This window comes from Bos indicus, chromosome 10 (genome assembly GCF_029378745.1).
Source record: "Bos indicus isolate NIAB-ARS_2022 breed Sahiwal x Tharparkar chromosome 10, NIAB-ARS_B.indTharparkar_mat_pri_1.0, whole genome shotgun sequence".
In the NCBI taxonomy this organism is placed as follows: Eukaryota; Metazoa; Chordata; class Mammalia; order Artiodactyla; family Bovidae; genus Bos; species Bos indicus.
Window position 1 is genome coordinate 29311916 of NC_091769.1, and position 14827 is coordinate 29326742.

The window sequence follows — 14827 nt, forward strand, 5'->3', positions numbered from 1 at the left end:
GAGAGGCAACCCAGAGCAGGCAAGCTGGGGGCACGGGGCCAGGGATTGGCTGTTGCCCTTGCGGTCTACCTTAGATCTCGCCCTGAGACCATCACCTCCTACCCAGCAGCTTGGATATGCGTTGCCCAATAATCTTGCCGCTCTGCTCCTGATTGGGCGCCGTCGCCTTCCACCCCGCCTTGCTATCCGCCCCACCAGGAGCCGCTAAGCGTTTCCATTGGTCATCAGCCCTGCCGATCAGTCCGTAGCTTACCTCCCCCAAACAGCCCGTCGGGCGAGCGCGTGCTAGGGAGGCGGGGCCTCACGTTTGGGGGTGGGGCTGGGGCGGGGCCTCGACGGAGGCGGGCGCAGCGGCAGCTTCAGGCTCTAGCTCTCGGACTCAAGCGCAGCATCCTCGCTGCGGCTACGGCTGCTGCACCTGGTCAGGTAAAGAGAGCCTTGTCCGTCCTGCTGGCGGTCTGCCTCGCCTCTTCTCCTTCCCGACCAAAGGTTGCCTGTTCCGTAGGGCTCCAGGAAAGAGGCGTCAAATCTGTTTTGCCTGGTTACCTTATCTTTCTTCCCTACTGCGTCCATTCTTCCAGCTCCGCAACTAAGAGGTTCCAAAGTGCGTTGTTGGGTCCTCCACCCGGGTCTTCCTAACGCTCCTCATTACAGAACTGTCTGTTAACTCCAAGCCCTCTCGACCTGCCAGCGCAGTCTCATTCTCACCTTGGCACAGGAAGGGTGGAAGGGCGGGTGGGGGAGGGAGCGATGCAGCGCTGTATTTTGAAGCTGGGTGTGTTTAGTTCTGAGGGGGAGTACTTAAATGGGGCTGGTTTGGGGATGGAAGTTGCTTCCTGGTTTTGACTGGGAGTGACTAGAAGGCTATCTGTTGCTGCTTTGTGCTTATATTTATAGGTGGCATTCACTATCAGTATTTTCTTCTTTCATTATCATCATCATCATCAACAGCACCACGACCACCGCCATCAACATTTCTCTTCCTCCATCAGAGCTCTTCAAGTTCTGCAAAAGCAGACTCTGTTCAGGCATGTAAGTGTTGACCCCCAAATAATAAGCAATGAGCTTGCCCCACCTGAGGCCAGAGCCAAGTACTCCTTTAACTCAAGGACAAGTAGCTGGGAACGGGGTTGAATGGGAGGAGTTTCTTTATCCCCACTTTGGGTTGTTGAAAACCCTTTGTTTTAATCATTCACACTACTGCTTGCTGGCTCCTGGAGAATTTGACATTGGCACTGGCATTCATACATTCTTGATGGGCTGAATCACTGTAGGCCAGTGATACAGGCCTGTGCAGTATGGGGGCTTCGGTCATGGAGAGGTGAATGCTCAGATCCCTTAGGAGGACCAGGTCAAGTAGCTTAGCATCTGACTTTCTTCTGCAGTGGCTCTATATGGGGTATGTGCCATCATGTGCTGTGTCTTCTTGGGCATTGAAGCTCCTGGGGAGAGATTTATGTTATGGGCACACCTTTGGTTTTCAACAATCATTGCTCAGCTGTTCTTAGGGCTAACCCCAAGATCACTTGGCTCTCATGCTTCTTAACCATTAGGAGGAAAGACAGCAAAGCTAAGGGTTGCATATCAGATTAACTCATTATGGAAGACAGCGCCTTAAAAGTATTATGAAAGCCCTAGATCGTCTTGGTCAGCCATATATAATCATTAGTCTTGTTTTTCTCATCTGTGTTTATAGTGCAGTAGGACCCATGAATTAAGCTCCTTTAGATATCTGCAGGAACAAAGGAGCGGAGGGTCATCACTGGAGGAAAACAATGGATAAAAGTCGGAAGGCAGTACATCACAATGGTTAAACTTAGAGACCTGTCACATGGGTTCATGTCCTGATTCAACCACTTGCTAGTTGAGTGGGTTTTGGCAAGTCACTATCCTTTTGAATTTTAGCTTCTTGTCTATAAAATGAGGATAATATTACCTGCCTCATAGGGGCTGTTGTTAAAATGCTCAGTAGTTCCTGAAACATTTTGAGTGAAGAATGAATGTAACTTTTATCAATAATACTTACCAACAAGGATAATAAAGGCCAGTGTTCTGTCCCTAAAAAGTACATTTTTACCCCATTGTCTTTCTCCGTCCTTTTTTGGTCTCAGAGATGATCCCAGTGGGGGATGGCACTCTTCAGGCTCCTCATAAGACTCTTAGAGAAGTGGCATGTGTTTGGACAGATATTTCTCTCACCACCTGAGCAGATGCTTGGCAAGCTCTGTTAAGACACATTAGAGATGTAGCTTTAGAGAAGGTTTTTGGACCTCTGGGCCTATCCTAGGTTGCTCATTCTCCCCAGGGTGTTCAGTGCACTGACTTGGTAAATTGTGCTTTTCACAGAATCACTAGTGAGTATATTGGCTTCTGCCCAGAAGAAGCAAAACTACTTCAAAAATGCCTCTGGGAATAGAAGAAATTCTAACTTGCCAGCATGGAAGAATTTGTATTTTACAGTACTTTTATTCTCTAATGTGTTTTTCTTTGTTCATGTAGGAAACATGAACATCTTTGTGGTTTAGTTTTCTTATGTAGAAGGAGAAGTTAACAGTTTTAACTGCTCTTGGGGATACTTTGAAATTTAGAGTATATTATCAATATTCATTAGGGTATTTTCTGTTGTATAGGATGGAAACCCAGCTAGAAAGAATTGTAAGCAAAAATGAACACTGTGGCTAATATAACTGAGCCATGACCAGACTCTAATGTTGTGGTGAGGAAGTTGGTCTACCCCCAGCTTCTGAGATTCGAATGCTTTTCTGGTTGCTAGTTTGCTTTCTGTTTCTTTATACCTTTGAATTCTTTTATTTCTGCCCTTATTTCTGTCTCGGCTTTATTCCTTCCTATCAGAGGCCTTGTCTTCTCAGTGCCTTCATAATGTCTACATTCACATCCATCTCGCTGTGTAAGCTGAGGATAATCCCTTCTCCTTATTTCCATAGTGAATCCACACGGAAGAACTGTTATTCATCAGTCCTTGGTAACGGACTTAACTGTTTAGAATGAAGGTCTTGGCTAAGAGGATGGGGTCCTTTGGGTCCTACCTATGATTGGCTGGGGGTGTATCGGCTTCTTTACTCTCTAGACATTTGTAGAAATTTGTAGAGCTGTCCCCAAAATAGGAGGGTTGGACAGGATGGGAACAGACTAGAGCTTGATGTGATGAAGGTACACATCCTTGATAGAGGATTCAGAAACACTCCTCTCCTGCCTCCCGTGTGCCGATTCAAAATCATTTTATGTTAAAGCTTTGGACTCATGCCTGTCATCCCACGCAGTGGCATTTTAGATGATCTTGCCCTTAATGGTTTTCTTATTAAAACCTGATGTGTATAATTGTGAAAATTTATCAGAGATATTTAATACTATACAGTGATTCTACTGTTGATAGATCATGTTTGGGGATTACTCATAATTTCTTGCTGGGACTTTGTTTAACAGGAGCATTATTTTTAGACGCACTGTGTTAAAAATCACCTTTGTTCTCAGCAGGTCCCAGCCTGTGGGTTGTGGAAGTTATAGCCATTAATCTGATTTGCTTGATCTTGTAAAGATGCTAAACCATGGGAATTGTATCCTTACGGAGCAAATATGAGCTTGCACCAACAGGCTGGCCATGGCAGGGAATTGAAACACCCCTGTGTTTAGTGTCTGTGTAGAAGTGCTAACGAAGCAGTCGTCTGTATGCCCTGTAATATAACTACTAGAGTGGAAAGATGGAAAGGAGGCTGAGAACTTCCTTACCTTGTCAACGTATGAAAGCAAGCCTCTGGGAAATGGATTATTCCCTCCCACTTAGGTGTCTCAAGTTCTCTGGCTAGCTGTATAATGAGTCCCTGAACAATCTTTATTTTATATTTTTTAGATTTTGAACACCTAATACCATAGTTTTGTATGAGGCTAGGGTAGGCCAGAGAGTTGGTCTTCCTTTAGGCCACTTCAACTCTGCTTTCCTGAAATGTCCTCTGTAATTCACCTCTGCAGAAAGCAGGCTATTGGCGAGGTTTTTTGTTTTTGTTTTTTTAAACCAATTCATCTGTATCCTTACCTTAATTGAAACTGACCTGTATTGTGTTCCGTCTTATTAGGGCTGTATCTGTTTCTCCTTTCTAAACTGTCAGATCATTGTTGAGGACCAACATCTTTCCAGTTAAATGCATTTTACCTTGGTCTTCTGAGTCACAGATTATTGGGGGTAATGTTTTGGAGGGAGATAGTTTTTTTTTTTTTTTTTTTTTTTTTGACAAGAGAAAAACAAACAGAAGTTTATTAGGATGTGTGTGGAGCTTACATGTGGGAAGACTCAGACATGAGTTACCCCAAGGGGCAGTTAGAACCTGGGCTTATGATCATTTTAAGTGAAAGGAAAAGGAATTTGGGGCTTCTGGGTGAGTGAGGCAAGTTATGAGAAAGTAACCTGGAAAAGTTATGGTAAACAAGGGTTGTTTAATTAGGTTATGCAGATTTCAGTCTATTATTTCTCCATTGATAATAGTTGAGTTCTCTGGAGAAGGAAATGGCAACCCATTCCAGTATTCTTGCCTGGGAAGTTCCATGGACAGTGGAGTCTGGCAGGTTACAGTCCATAGGGTTGCAGAGAGTCAGGCACGACTAAATAACAACTGCAGACAGTAATGGCCTTAGGGATGATTTAACTGGAGCATTGTTTTAAAAATAAACTTTTTATTTGGAAACAATTTGAGATTTACAGAAAAATTGTAAAGGTAATACAGAGAGTTCCCATAGGCCCCACTCAGTTTCCCATATTAGTAACATCTTAGATTACTTACATCACTATGGTACATTTGTTACAACTAATCAATGAATATTGAAAAAAATTTTTTTTGAGTCCTCTAGTGTGTGAGAGAAGGAAACAGCTTTTTCAAATAGAAATTTCTTTTATAAATGTAAATTTCCTTATAAAAGGAAAACATGTGCATTGGTTTCAGAGTTTTCCTGCATCTGGTGGTGCTCAGTGGTATTTATTTATTTATTTTTATTCAGTAGTATTTAACTCAAAATAATCCATATGCCAAAGAGGTATATCTTGCAGTAGCATATTCTGGTACCCCTCATTCTGCCCTTTAACACTTCCTTTCTTTTTTCTGAAGAGGTTTTATATATAAAAATTGAGCTGGTAGCTGTAGGAGATTTTGCTTAGGGTTTGTGAGATTAGAGATGCACAAAGGGAGAGAGAAAACAAAAATAACAACACAAATTGGAACAATCTATGAGAAAGAAGAAAAGGACAGATTTAAAGCATTTCCCTGGTTCACTGAGTCATTCTCTCAGTCCTGAAACAGGTCAGTTCAGTTAAACAGTTGTGTCTTATTTCAGGAGGTGGTAGAGTAGGTGGGAGTAAGGTGACCCCCTGAATTAGGCCTCAATACAGTGTGATAAATGCTCCACTTAATAAGGGGCATTTCATTGGAAACGAGGAGAAAACAAAGATTAATGGTTAGAACAAACTCTAAACCCAATTTTTGAGTCCAGAGGGCAGTTGAGTCAAAAAGATTTCCAGATACTGGACTTGACGCATCCTTGAATGGTAGAGCAAGGACAGGCAGTGGCAATTTGATGAATTTCCTGGTTTGCAGTTTCTGCGTCCCTGGTGATGGCATGGTGTGCTCCAGGGAATTTTCTGAGCACCCTATCCAGCAATCAGAATGAAGATTGGTAGGTAGGACTTTTTAATATTTATGTGGGTCATCAGAATGTAGGCATTAAAGGATGAGCAGCAAATGCAGTCAGAAGGCTGACCAAGGGGCAGGTGGTAGATAAGGCTGTAAGTGCAGGGCAGGAGACACATTATGGTGCTTGCTGTTGTTGTGGTTTTGTTGCCAAGTTGTATCCAACTCTGCCATCCCATAGATTGTAGCACACCAGGCTTCCCTTGGATTTTACTCAAACTCATGTTCATTGAGTCAGTGATGCCATCCACCCATCTCATCCTCTGTCACCTTCTTCTCCTCCTGCCCTCAACCTTTCCCAGCATCAGAGTCTTTTCCAATGAGTTGGCTCTTCGCATCAGGTGGCCAAAGGATTGGAGCTTCAGCTTCAGCATCAGTCATTCCAATGAATATTCAGAGTTGATTTCCTTTAGGATTGACTGGTTTGATCTCCTTGCAGTCCAGGAGACTCTCAAGAGTCTTCTCAGGCACCACAATTCTGTCAAGGTATTAGTACTGCCATCCCAGTAGGAGCTCTCTAGCACATATTTGTGAAAGAAGCACAAAGAACTCAAGATGTCCTGCAGACTAGTATTTAAAAATCCAACCAACAGAGAAGGACATGGCTGCTCTTCTTTAGGTATGGTTGCCTTGTTTTTGTTGATTTTTTTCCTCTTTCTCTGTCTCTCTCTCTTTTTTTTTTTTTTTTGGTTGTTCTGTTTTTGCCCATATGAGTGTCTGTTCACACTCATCCAGGCTAAGATGGTTTCTTCAGTGATTTCGTCTGTGAAACATGGTAGGAAAAACATGTGTGTTTCAGAGAGAGGAGACTGTGTCTACTTCTCAGGAGAAGCTCACCCCCATGGTCCACTGATGATGGTAGTTTTGGTAAACCACAGTTTCCCAAACGTGGACATTTGCACAAATGATCCAGTGAGATTCTCTGAAAGAGCAGCATCACCTGTGGCCAAGAGAAAACCCTTCAGAGCAGCACATAGAGGATCACAGAGCTGCCTCCTGCTCCCCGAGAGCTCTTTGCAGTGTTCTGGATTCTCTTGAGTCTTACGTTCTGGTTTTCTGCTCTTCAGTGCTGTAAAGATTGCTGAGCTAGAGTGGGCAACATATTGTGGAATGACAAGTGCTCTCTTAGTGTTGCATAATCTTGTTCTTATAGGGCAAATGTAGTTATGTTGAATGTGTTCAGTCCCTGGGAGACACAAATAAAATCTTTGTCAACCTTTTTCAGAGGGTACATTGCCGCACTGATCTACTGACTGATTGAAAGCTCATCCCTATGATCTTAGATCTGTGAGTACTCATAAAGCCAATATCTCACCATTATACCATGGAGGTCATATAGCTTGCTGATGCTCTGTTCTGGGAAAAATATCATCAAAGTCTTTTCCAAGAGCAGGCAGTGAGTATGAGTGTGTGTTCCTCTGTGCCCATCCTGTGCTTAATACAGGGCATTTAAATTCCTTTCCTTGGTTACCTCTGGGCAGTAGGTAAGTGTGCTATACTTCTGTGTATACAGGAGCAAATCAGGGTTAGGAGAGGTTACCATACTTTTGAAGGATATGGCTATTAATGGAACAGGGTAGTATTTACCCTACTTGCTGGACTTGCATTCTACCTTCTGTCTGTGTCTTCTAAGCCACAGAGAACATTCCTAGCTTTAATTTTTTTTAACTTTCAAAGAAGAACAAACCATAAATATAGTGTAGTTTCTGGGTATGGATTCAGTAAAAAGCAGTTGCTGTTTTTAGGCATTAAAATTATTTTTTCCTTCTCTTTTTAGATAAAGCAGCCACTTTAGAAAATTTTCTAAGCCTAGTTCATATTCAAAAAGCTTTGCAAATAATTTTGTTAAAAGCCCACAAGTCTGCAGAAAACAGAATTCATCTGCAGAACTGGCATCCATCCTGTCCCCATTTGCCAACGTCCTTGTCTCCCTTTATCTCTGTTTCTGCTGTAGCATCTTCTACCTTCCACTACAGGAGATCAGCTGGGCTTCTGAAACCACTCTTTCCTACTACCACCCCTCAAATAAATATGAAGGGAGCACATCTCATATAATAGGGGATATCATCCTTGTGTTAAGGTCACTTTCTAATCTGTCTTAAGCTGGTTCTGATTTCTTTAAAGCTCTGAAAACAAAGGTTAACTTTACTTTTCATGATGATTTGAAGACCCAAAACTCCATGATACCTTAGTGTCATAAAGTTGACAGATTGAAAAAAAAACAACAACATGTCCTGTCTCCTTTACAAATCTTGTACCCAGGTTGTTCTCTAGGCAAGTGACAAGATATTTTTCTAGTTGTACAATGGAGAAAACTGAGATAGGGAGATAAAAAGTGACTTGGTCAAGGTCACTCATGGTCAGCTGCACAGCCAAGAATAGATCCAGGTCAGCAGACTCCCTGGGCTTTCTTCATTACATCACTCAACCTCTCTTCAGGAAGAGACAGCCCTGCCAACCACAAAAATGAGAAGACAGTCAACTCTCAGCCTCTGTTCTGGGGGCTTGGTCTTTTTAAAAATGTTGTATTGAATTAAATCATACAGCAGTCGCTGCTAAATTGCAGCACTGATAGCAGGATTTACTATCTTAACTAAGGCAGAATTAGTTAAGAAAAGCAGAATTCTGTATCTATAGTCAATAATACTGTACTGTGCACTTAATTTAAGAAGGTAGATTGCTCATTGTGTTCTTATCAAAATAAATTAAAAATTATAAAAAAGATAAACGAAATTCTGATATCACAGTCAAAAACTGGGCAAATGACAAAACGAAAAGGGGAGATAGCTGAAGACTCCCAAGTGGTTGCTAGGAGCCTGTGCTCAATTCGCATCTGAGAAGGAAGAAATTCACAGAAGAGGAGAGAAGGGGTATGTTGTCTAAGATGACACATATAGAAGTATGGCATGGACCCAGGAGAATAGCATCAGGAAAACCAAGGTCATGAACAAGAAGATTTGAAAAAAAGTTGCTAAGGCAGTTTTTATAAGAGAAGGTTTTTAACAGTGCAATCAGTGCATGATGTATAGATGCTGCTGCTTGAATGAGGTCAGAGTTCACAGAGAGAGAAGAAGCAGAGCTACTCAATTCTCATTTTGCTCCTGTCTTTTCCTTTCAAGTGAGCAGATGAGAGTCTCCATCTACAGGGACAAGTATATAAAAATATCTCATCTCTTTATTATTTTTTTTTTCCAAACCATGTTCATGTCTGTTTCAAGCCTCTTCCTTCTGGGAGGAAGGAAGTCTTATGAAAAACTTATTCTCAGTCCTCCTTAGGGTCATAGACACATAATCCCAGAGCTATGGCAAGGCTCCAGGAAGCTGACACAGTGGAGCAGCGTGGGGAGAAGGGACCCTCTGGTCACTGAGGCATCTGATCACACAGTTTACACTGCAGCACTCCGTGTTGTTGCTCCTGTGGCTCTCTCAGGGGCTGATGCTCAGGTCATCTTTAGTCCACAGAATTATTTTGGTGACATTTCCTATGATTCTTTCTGCCTAGGTCTACCACACACAGGTCAGGGGCATGTGGCCTCCTTAGGGACCCTGACAGGAAGCAGGGCCTGGCCCCTCTTCCTCCAGAATCCATCAAGCTACCTCTCTCCTTTCCCAACAGCCCTGGGAACTAATATTCCATGTTTCTTCAAGATTCTCCGTGTCCATTAATCTTATTCCTTCTTACCTCCTTCAAGCAATTCCTAGTGTTCTTCTAAGTGTTTGGGATTTTGGGCAACAAAACCCCAGAAATATTCTCAGGCTATTCTCTTTTTTCTCAATGCCACATGCCTCTTCTGATGCAGTGAATCCCACTTCTGACACCTGCCTTATTGGGGGTCAAACAAAAGGGAAAAATACAAGGAGAAAAGAAACATCGATTAGTGTCTCTGAACATTCCTTTAGCAGCACAGTAGTTTGGTATACCTGTCTTGTTCTCATTCATTTTCCCTTCTTTGAAAATAACCCCAGTGTATATATAAGCATGGGCTTCATATACATAAGACCCTGCCCCTGTACAGGGCTACTTAAATCAGGGATAGCATTCTGATCCAAGCTGGGCCAGTTGCAGCCTCTTCCCCAAAAATTTGAGTTTAGGGTTGAAGGGTGTTAGTGACTAAGAGTGAGAGAGTCAAGTCACAGAGAGTGCTCCAAGGACAGCCCCTGAGCACTGTCCCAGTGGCCTTTGGAAGTCTCTGCTTCCTATTCTTCTTGCTCTTGGGTTTCCTGCTCTTTTTCTGATTTCATGAAATTGTCCATGAATTTCATGAACTTGGATATGCTTCTCTTTTTGTTAACATAGCCAAAATTAGTTTCAGTTGCTTGCATCCAAGAGTAATTTAAGAATCGTCCTTAGAATTACAAAGGCAGAAAAACATGGTGACAAGGAAACTGAAACTCAGAATAGGCAAAGAGTAAGACAGAAGTTAGATATTTAGCGTGTGTCCATCTAATGACTTAAAGTGACCATTGCAAGAATTGTATTTGGAATCCTGGAACGAGTTTTGGCCTTTTTTGAGGAGTCGTTTTTAACAGTGCTCATGGCTTTGTGGTGGAAACTTTGACACACTGAGGGACAGTCAGATGGTATACTGGGGTTTCAAGGATGAAAGCGTTTGCATTTGAGGACTTGAAGAGACTAGGGTGTTTTAGTCAGGATGAGATGTCTTAGGAAACAGGACTGTCTTTCAGGTGTTTAAAGGACAAATGGATGGAACAGAAGTTGAATTTACTCATTTCAGCTCCAGAAGTAAGAACAAGCCCCCATGAAGAGATATTAATGGAGATGGATTTTAACTTGAAATAAGGGAATTTTTTTTTGTTGTTGTTTTTAACATTTAGAGCTATCTGACATTCTGTGATTTCCTTGGGGGGTAGAGAACAATATGCCATAGAAGAGTTCAAGTTGAACTTTGATGTCCATTCACAAAGGTTCAATGAAAGAGAGAATCCAGAATTGGGATGAAACAGATAACTTCTAAATTTACTTTAAATTCTAGATTTCATCATTTTCCATATAAATATTACTAACTCCTCAACTAGAAAAATGCCAACACACATTTTGACAGAATGTAATAGGATTTAAAGCACTTTGCAAATACAGTTTTTATGAAAAATTTCTTCCTTTATTAAAACAAAACAAAACAAAAAACCCTGTTGGCTACAAACTGTCTTTGAAGGAAGACATTTTCAAAAAATAAGGCAACAAAAATGTATTTTCTCTAAATGGAATTGACAATGATTAATGGTTTCACTGCCAGGTGGTTCACTGAATTGAAAAAACTCTCTGTGATGTTAACATAATCATACAAAACCCAGGGAATACCGAATTCCACTGTCTCTAAATTTCTAAACTGTAAGAAACTGAGTAGATTCTTTGAATTATTTTAAGGAATAAATCAGAATCCGAACTCTTCTCCCAAACCTTTATAAGTGAAAAGAATGTCACCAGAGCACATTCTATTAAACCTAAACAGATATTTTATCCACCACTCCCCAGAACACTCACAGAAACTAGTCCCTTTCACAACTCTGAGACCCTTTGTGTATTTTAGATTATTGTTCTTAACTAGAGGGTAAGAACTAGGTTATTCTAGTTTATCATTTACATAGCAAGCAGATGTTGACACTCAGTAATCATGTCTTAAACAAGAAGGGACAAGGAAAGCCACTTAGTTTGAAATCCTGGTCTTACAGACTCCACCAGACAGAATCTGACATCATGAAGCTTTGCATAATCTCTTTCATAATCTCGTGTTCTCCGTGTAAAAACCTTTGAAAACGTAAACACATACATAACCATTCATTAGCTCTCTACTCTGTTTATTTAAGTGGATTATATTTATAAAGAGCATTCAAAAGAATCCAGCCTCTTCTGCTTTGCAAATTGGATTCTCAAGTCATCTTAAAGATAACCATTTCCAACATAAGTAAAAAACATGCTTTCTACCTATTTTAAAGTCTAACTTGAAAGAAATATAATCATGAATGCAGACTCTTGTAAAACCCTTTTAAAACTCATTTTTGGAAATGTAAAAAAATAGAAAAGGTACAAAGAAGAAAATAACAATGATTGATATTGCCACCAGGAAAAATGGAACTAAACCTTGGTATTTTCTCTCCCTTTATTTTAAGGAACACACTTTTAAAAATATCCTATATGTTGATTATCAAGATTTCAAATAAAGCAGAAAGTTATGAAGATAACAGTTTTTAAAAAATTATCTCTTAACAATTTCCATCATTAAACTTAGTGAACTTCATTTCAGACATCTATCTATCTATTAGCATGAATGGATATTTAGGTAGAAATACTTTTATAAAGTTGAATAGAGATGTGTATAATAAACATGATTAATTAAAAAAATTTTTTCAAGCAGTTAAAATAAACAGAATTGAAACTAGAGTCAAACTTCAAATAAGTTTACCCTTTTTCAAGATACATTATTTCTTTTTAAAAAATCTCTCTATGGCTGAAGTATCATGAAAACTATTAAGAAGCCGGAGTCCTTGTTATGAATTATATTATTGTTTTTATGAGCTTTCTTCCTCAGACAGTATCAATTGACTTCCTTTTTTGAAAGTTAACACTTCTGAAAGTTCTTCTCCTCCTCACCTCTGGAATGTTTTTAGGTGTTGTAATTTCTGCATTGTTCAGGTTATATATTCAATTTTGCTATGGGGATGTATTTTGAGGATTACTTAGTAGTGGCTCTGTGCTTAAATGATTGAAGGCATAAACCTCTGGGAGTGATAGCTTTGTGCTTTACTTTCAGTTATTATATCAACTGTCTGATAAACAACATTCGCTGACTTGGCACCATCATTCATTATCCCCCATGCGTAGGGTCTCCAAAGGTGTGTAAACCATTATCACTCATCACTGAAAAGTTGTTGAGTACCATTTGATGCTAAGCATTGCGGAATGCTGAAAATTCAGGGTTGGAGAGCTCATAGTCCCTACTCTCAAGAAGTGAGAGCAACCAAAGCGTTTTTAAAGTCCTAGTGTGTTGGATGCCTGAGAGCACTGCTATTATTTCTTAACATCAGAGCCCATCATGTGGCCTAGTATTCCTTGTGCTAAGTTGCTTCAGTCATGTCTGACTCTTTGCAACCCAGTGGATGGTAGCCTGCCAGGCTCCTCTGTCCATAGGATTCTCTAGACAAGAATACTGGAGAGGATTGCCATTTCCTTCTCCAGGAAATCTTCCCGACCCAGGGATCAAACCCTGGTCTCTTAACCTCTCCTGCATTGGCAGTCGCATTCTTTACCACCAGTACCACCAGGGAATCACCTGGTATTCCTTAGGCCTGCAATTAATATTTGTTCAATTCAGTGGGCCTTTATGTGCCAGAAACTGTGGTTAAGTGTGTTATAAGTTATATCTAATTTTGTCTTGACACCAAACATATTAGGTAGGCATTTATTGTCTCCATTTTGTAGATGAGGAAGCTGAGTCACAGAAATAATATCCCAAAGTTATAAAACAGAATTTAATTGTAGAACTCGTTCTATTTTCATGACACCTGGTCACTTATGTTGGAAGTCATAGAGGAAAGAGGCACGTGAACTACTGGTTAGAACTCCTGATCACACTCACCGCTCAGTGGTATGAGTGGTTTAATAGTGTAGATACAGTCCAGCAGTTAAGAGGCTTCTTGGTGGTGAATTTCCACTCTGTCATCCAGTTGCTCTATGACATAGAGCAGGCTCATCCTCTTTTTTAAAAAACATTTTATTTATTTATTTATGGCTGTGCTGGGTCTTTGTTGCTGCACACAGGCTTTCCCTAGTTGCAGTGAGCAGGGGCTACTCTCTAATTGTGGTGCTTGGGCTTCTCAGGTCATGTGGTGGCTTACTCTTGTTGCAGAGCACAGGCTCTAGGTATTTGGGCTTCAGTAGTTGCAGCATGTGGGCTTAGATGCCCCAAAGCACATGGAATCTTCCCAGACCAGGGATCCAACCTGTGTCCCTCCACTGCAATCTGGATTCTTAACCACTGGACCACCAGAGAAGTCTGCTTCTCCTATTCTTTAAGCCTCTGTTTTCTACCTGTGAAATAGGCTTAAGGGTAAATAGGCAAGAGTAAATCAAATGATTCAGGTAAATGTTTAGCATATTACTTGCCGCAGGTGCTCAAGAAAGAGTAGCATTTCATATTATGTCTACAGCGTGCTCTGAAAGTTCAACGGAAGGAATCATTTTCCCCCCTGGATTTTCAGGGGAGGAGACACTCATGCTTGGGATGTACTGGCAGCATAAGCATTCATCCAGGCTGAGGTAGATGGAGTCTTAGCAGAAAGAAAAACATGAAACAGGACTGGGGATCCTGCCGAGTATTTGCATTCCCCTATTCAACTCCGGAAACTTCCTTCACTTGTACGTCTCGGGAGCATCCAAACAGGAGTATCTGTGTTTAGAAAGGCTGATAGAGCAAATAGAGCATCGTATCTTACTGGACCATCTTCCCAGGGAGAATTAGTCAGTGTCTGTACCGCTCTGAGGAAATGTGAGTTGACGGGGCATTTTTAGGCCTAATGGTCCAGGAGGCCAGGGGCCATCCCAGGCCAGCTTAAGAGTGCTTGATGGTCCTCAGAAGGATAGCCGCCTGTCTGATATTCTAGAAGAGTGTTTCTCACCCTTGTTTTCATTGTCTTTCTCCATTAGACTTGTCTCTAATTGCTGTCCCCACCGCCACCATGAAATGTTAATAGAACAGACTGCATATCAGGTTATGTGCTATGTGTTCATCCCTACTTCATACATAAAAAGAGTAAAATTTATCCCTCTCCCCAAGAACCAACTTGTATGAAACAGACTTCAGAGGGCCTTCTCAGAAAAGCTGCCAGTCTGGAGCTGACCCTAAACGTGAAAGCTCTAACTGCTGTGCCTACAAATAGCCACTTTTTTATTATGCTTTCAGTTGCACTTCTGCAATGAGCCATTCTAGAAAAATAACGTGGGCTACGGCACCAGCTTCCCAACTGGTTTCTGTCTATCTGTGTTTCCTTGCCTGCCCTTTCACAGTCAGTTTTCTATATAGCAGCCTAAGTGACCTTTTAAAAATGTAATGAGAGCGTGCCTGTCCTCTGCTTAAAACTCTCAAATACATTTCCACTGGACTAAGGATAAAATTTGG

The 14827-nt window shown here is 41.1% G+C and overlaps 1 protein-coding gene across 10 annotated transcripts in view; it reads left to right on the plus strand.

The window, feature by feature from the left end:
- Positions 1–313: 313 nt before the first annotated feature.
- The window catches only part of FMN1 (formin 1), a 501299-nt gene continuing 486785 nt past the window's right edge, over positions 314–14827 (plus strand). For 8 of the 10 annotated variants that reach the window (XR_011568786.1, XR_011568785.1, XR_011568787.1 and 5 more), the window contains exons 1-2: positions 314–426; positions 952–1032. The gene's annotated coding sequence lies outside the window, so the exon portion shown is untranslated. Of the gene's footprint in view, positions 427–897; positions 1033–14827 lie in introns of all 10 variants that reach the window. The other 2 variants (XM_070797221.1, XM_070797225.1) reach the window with 2 other exon arrangements.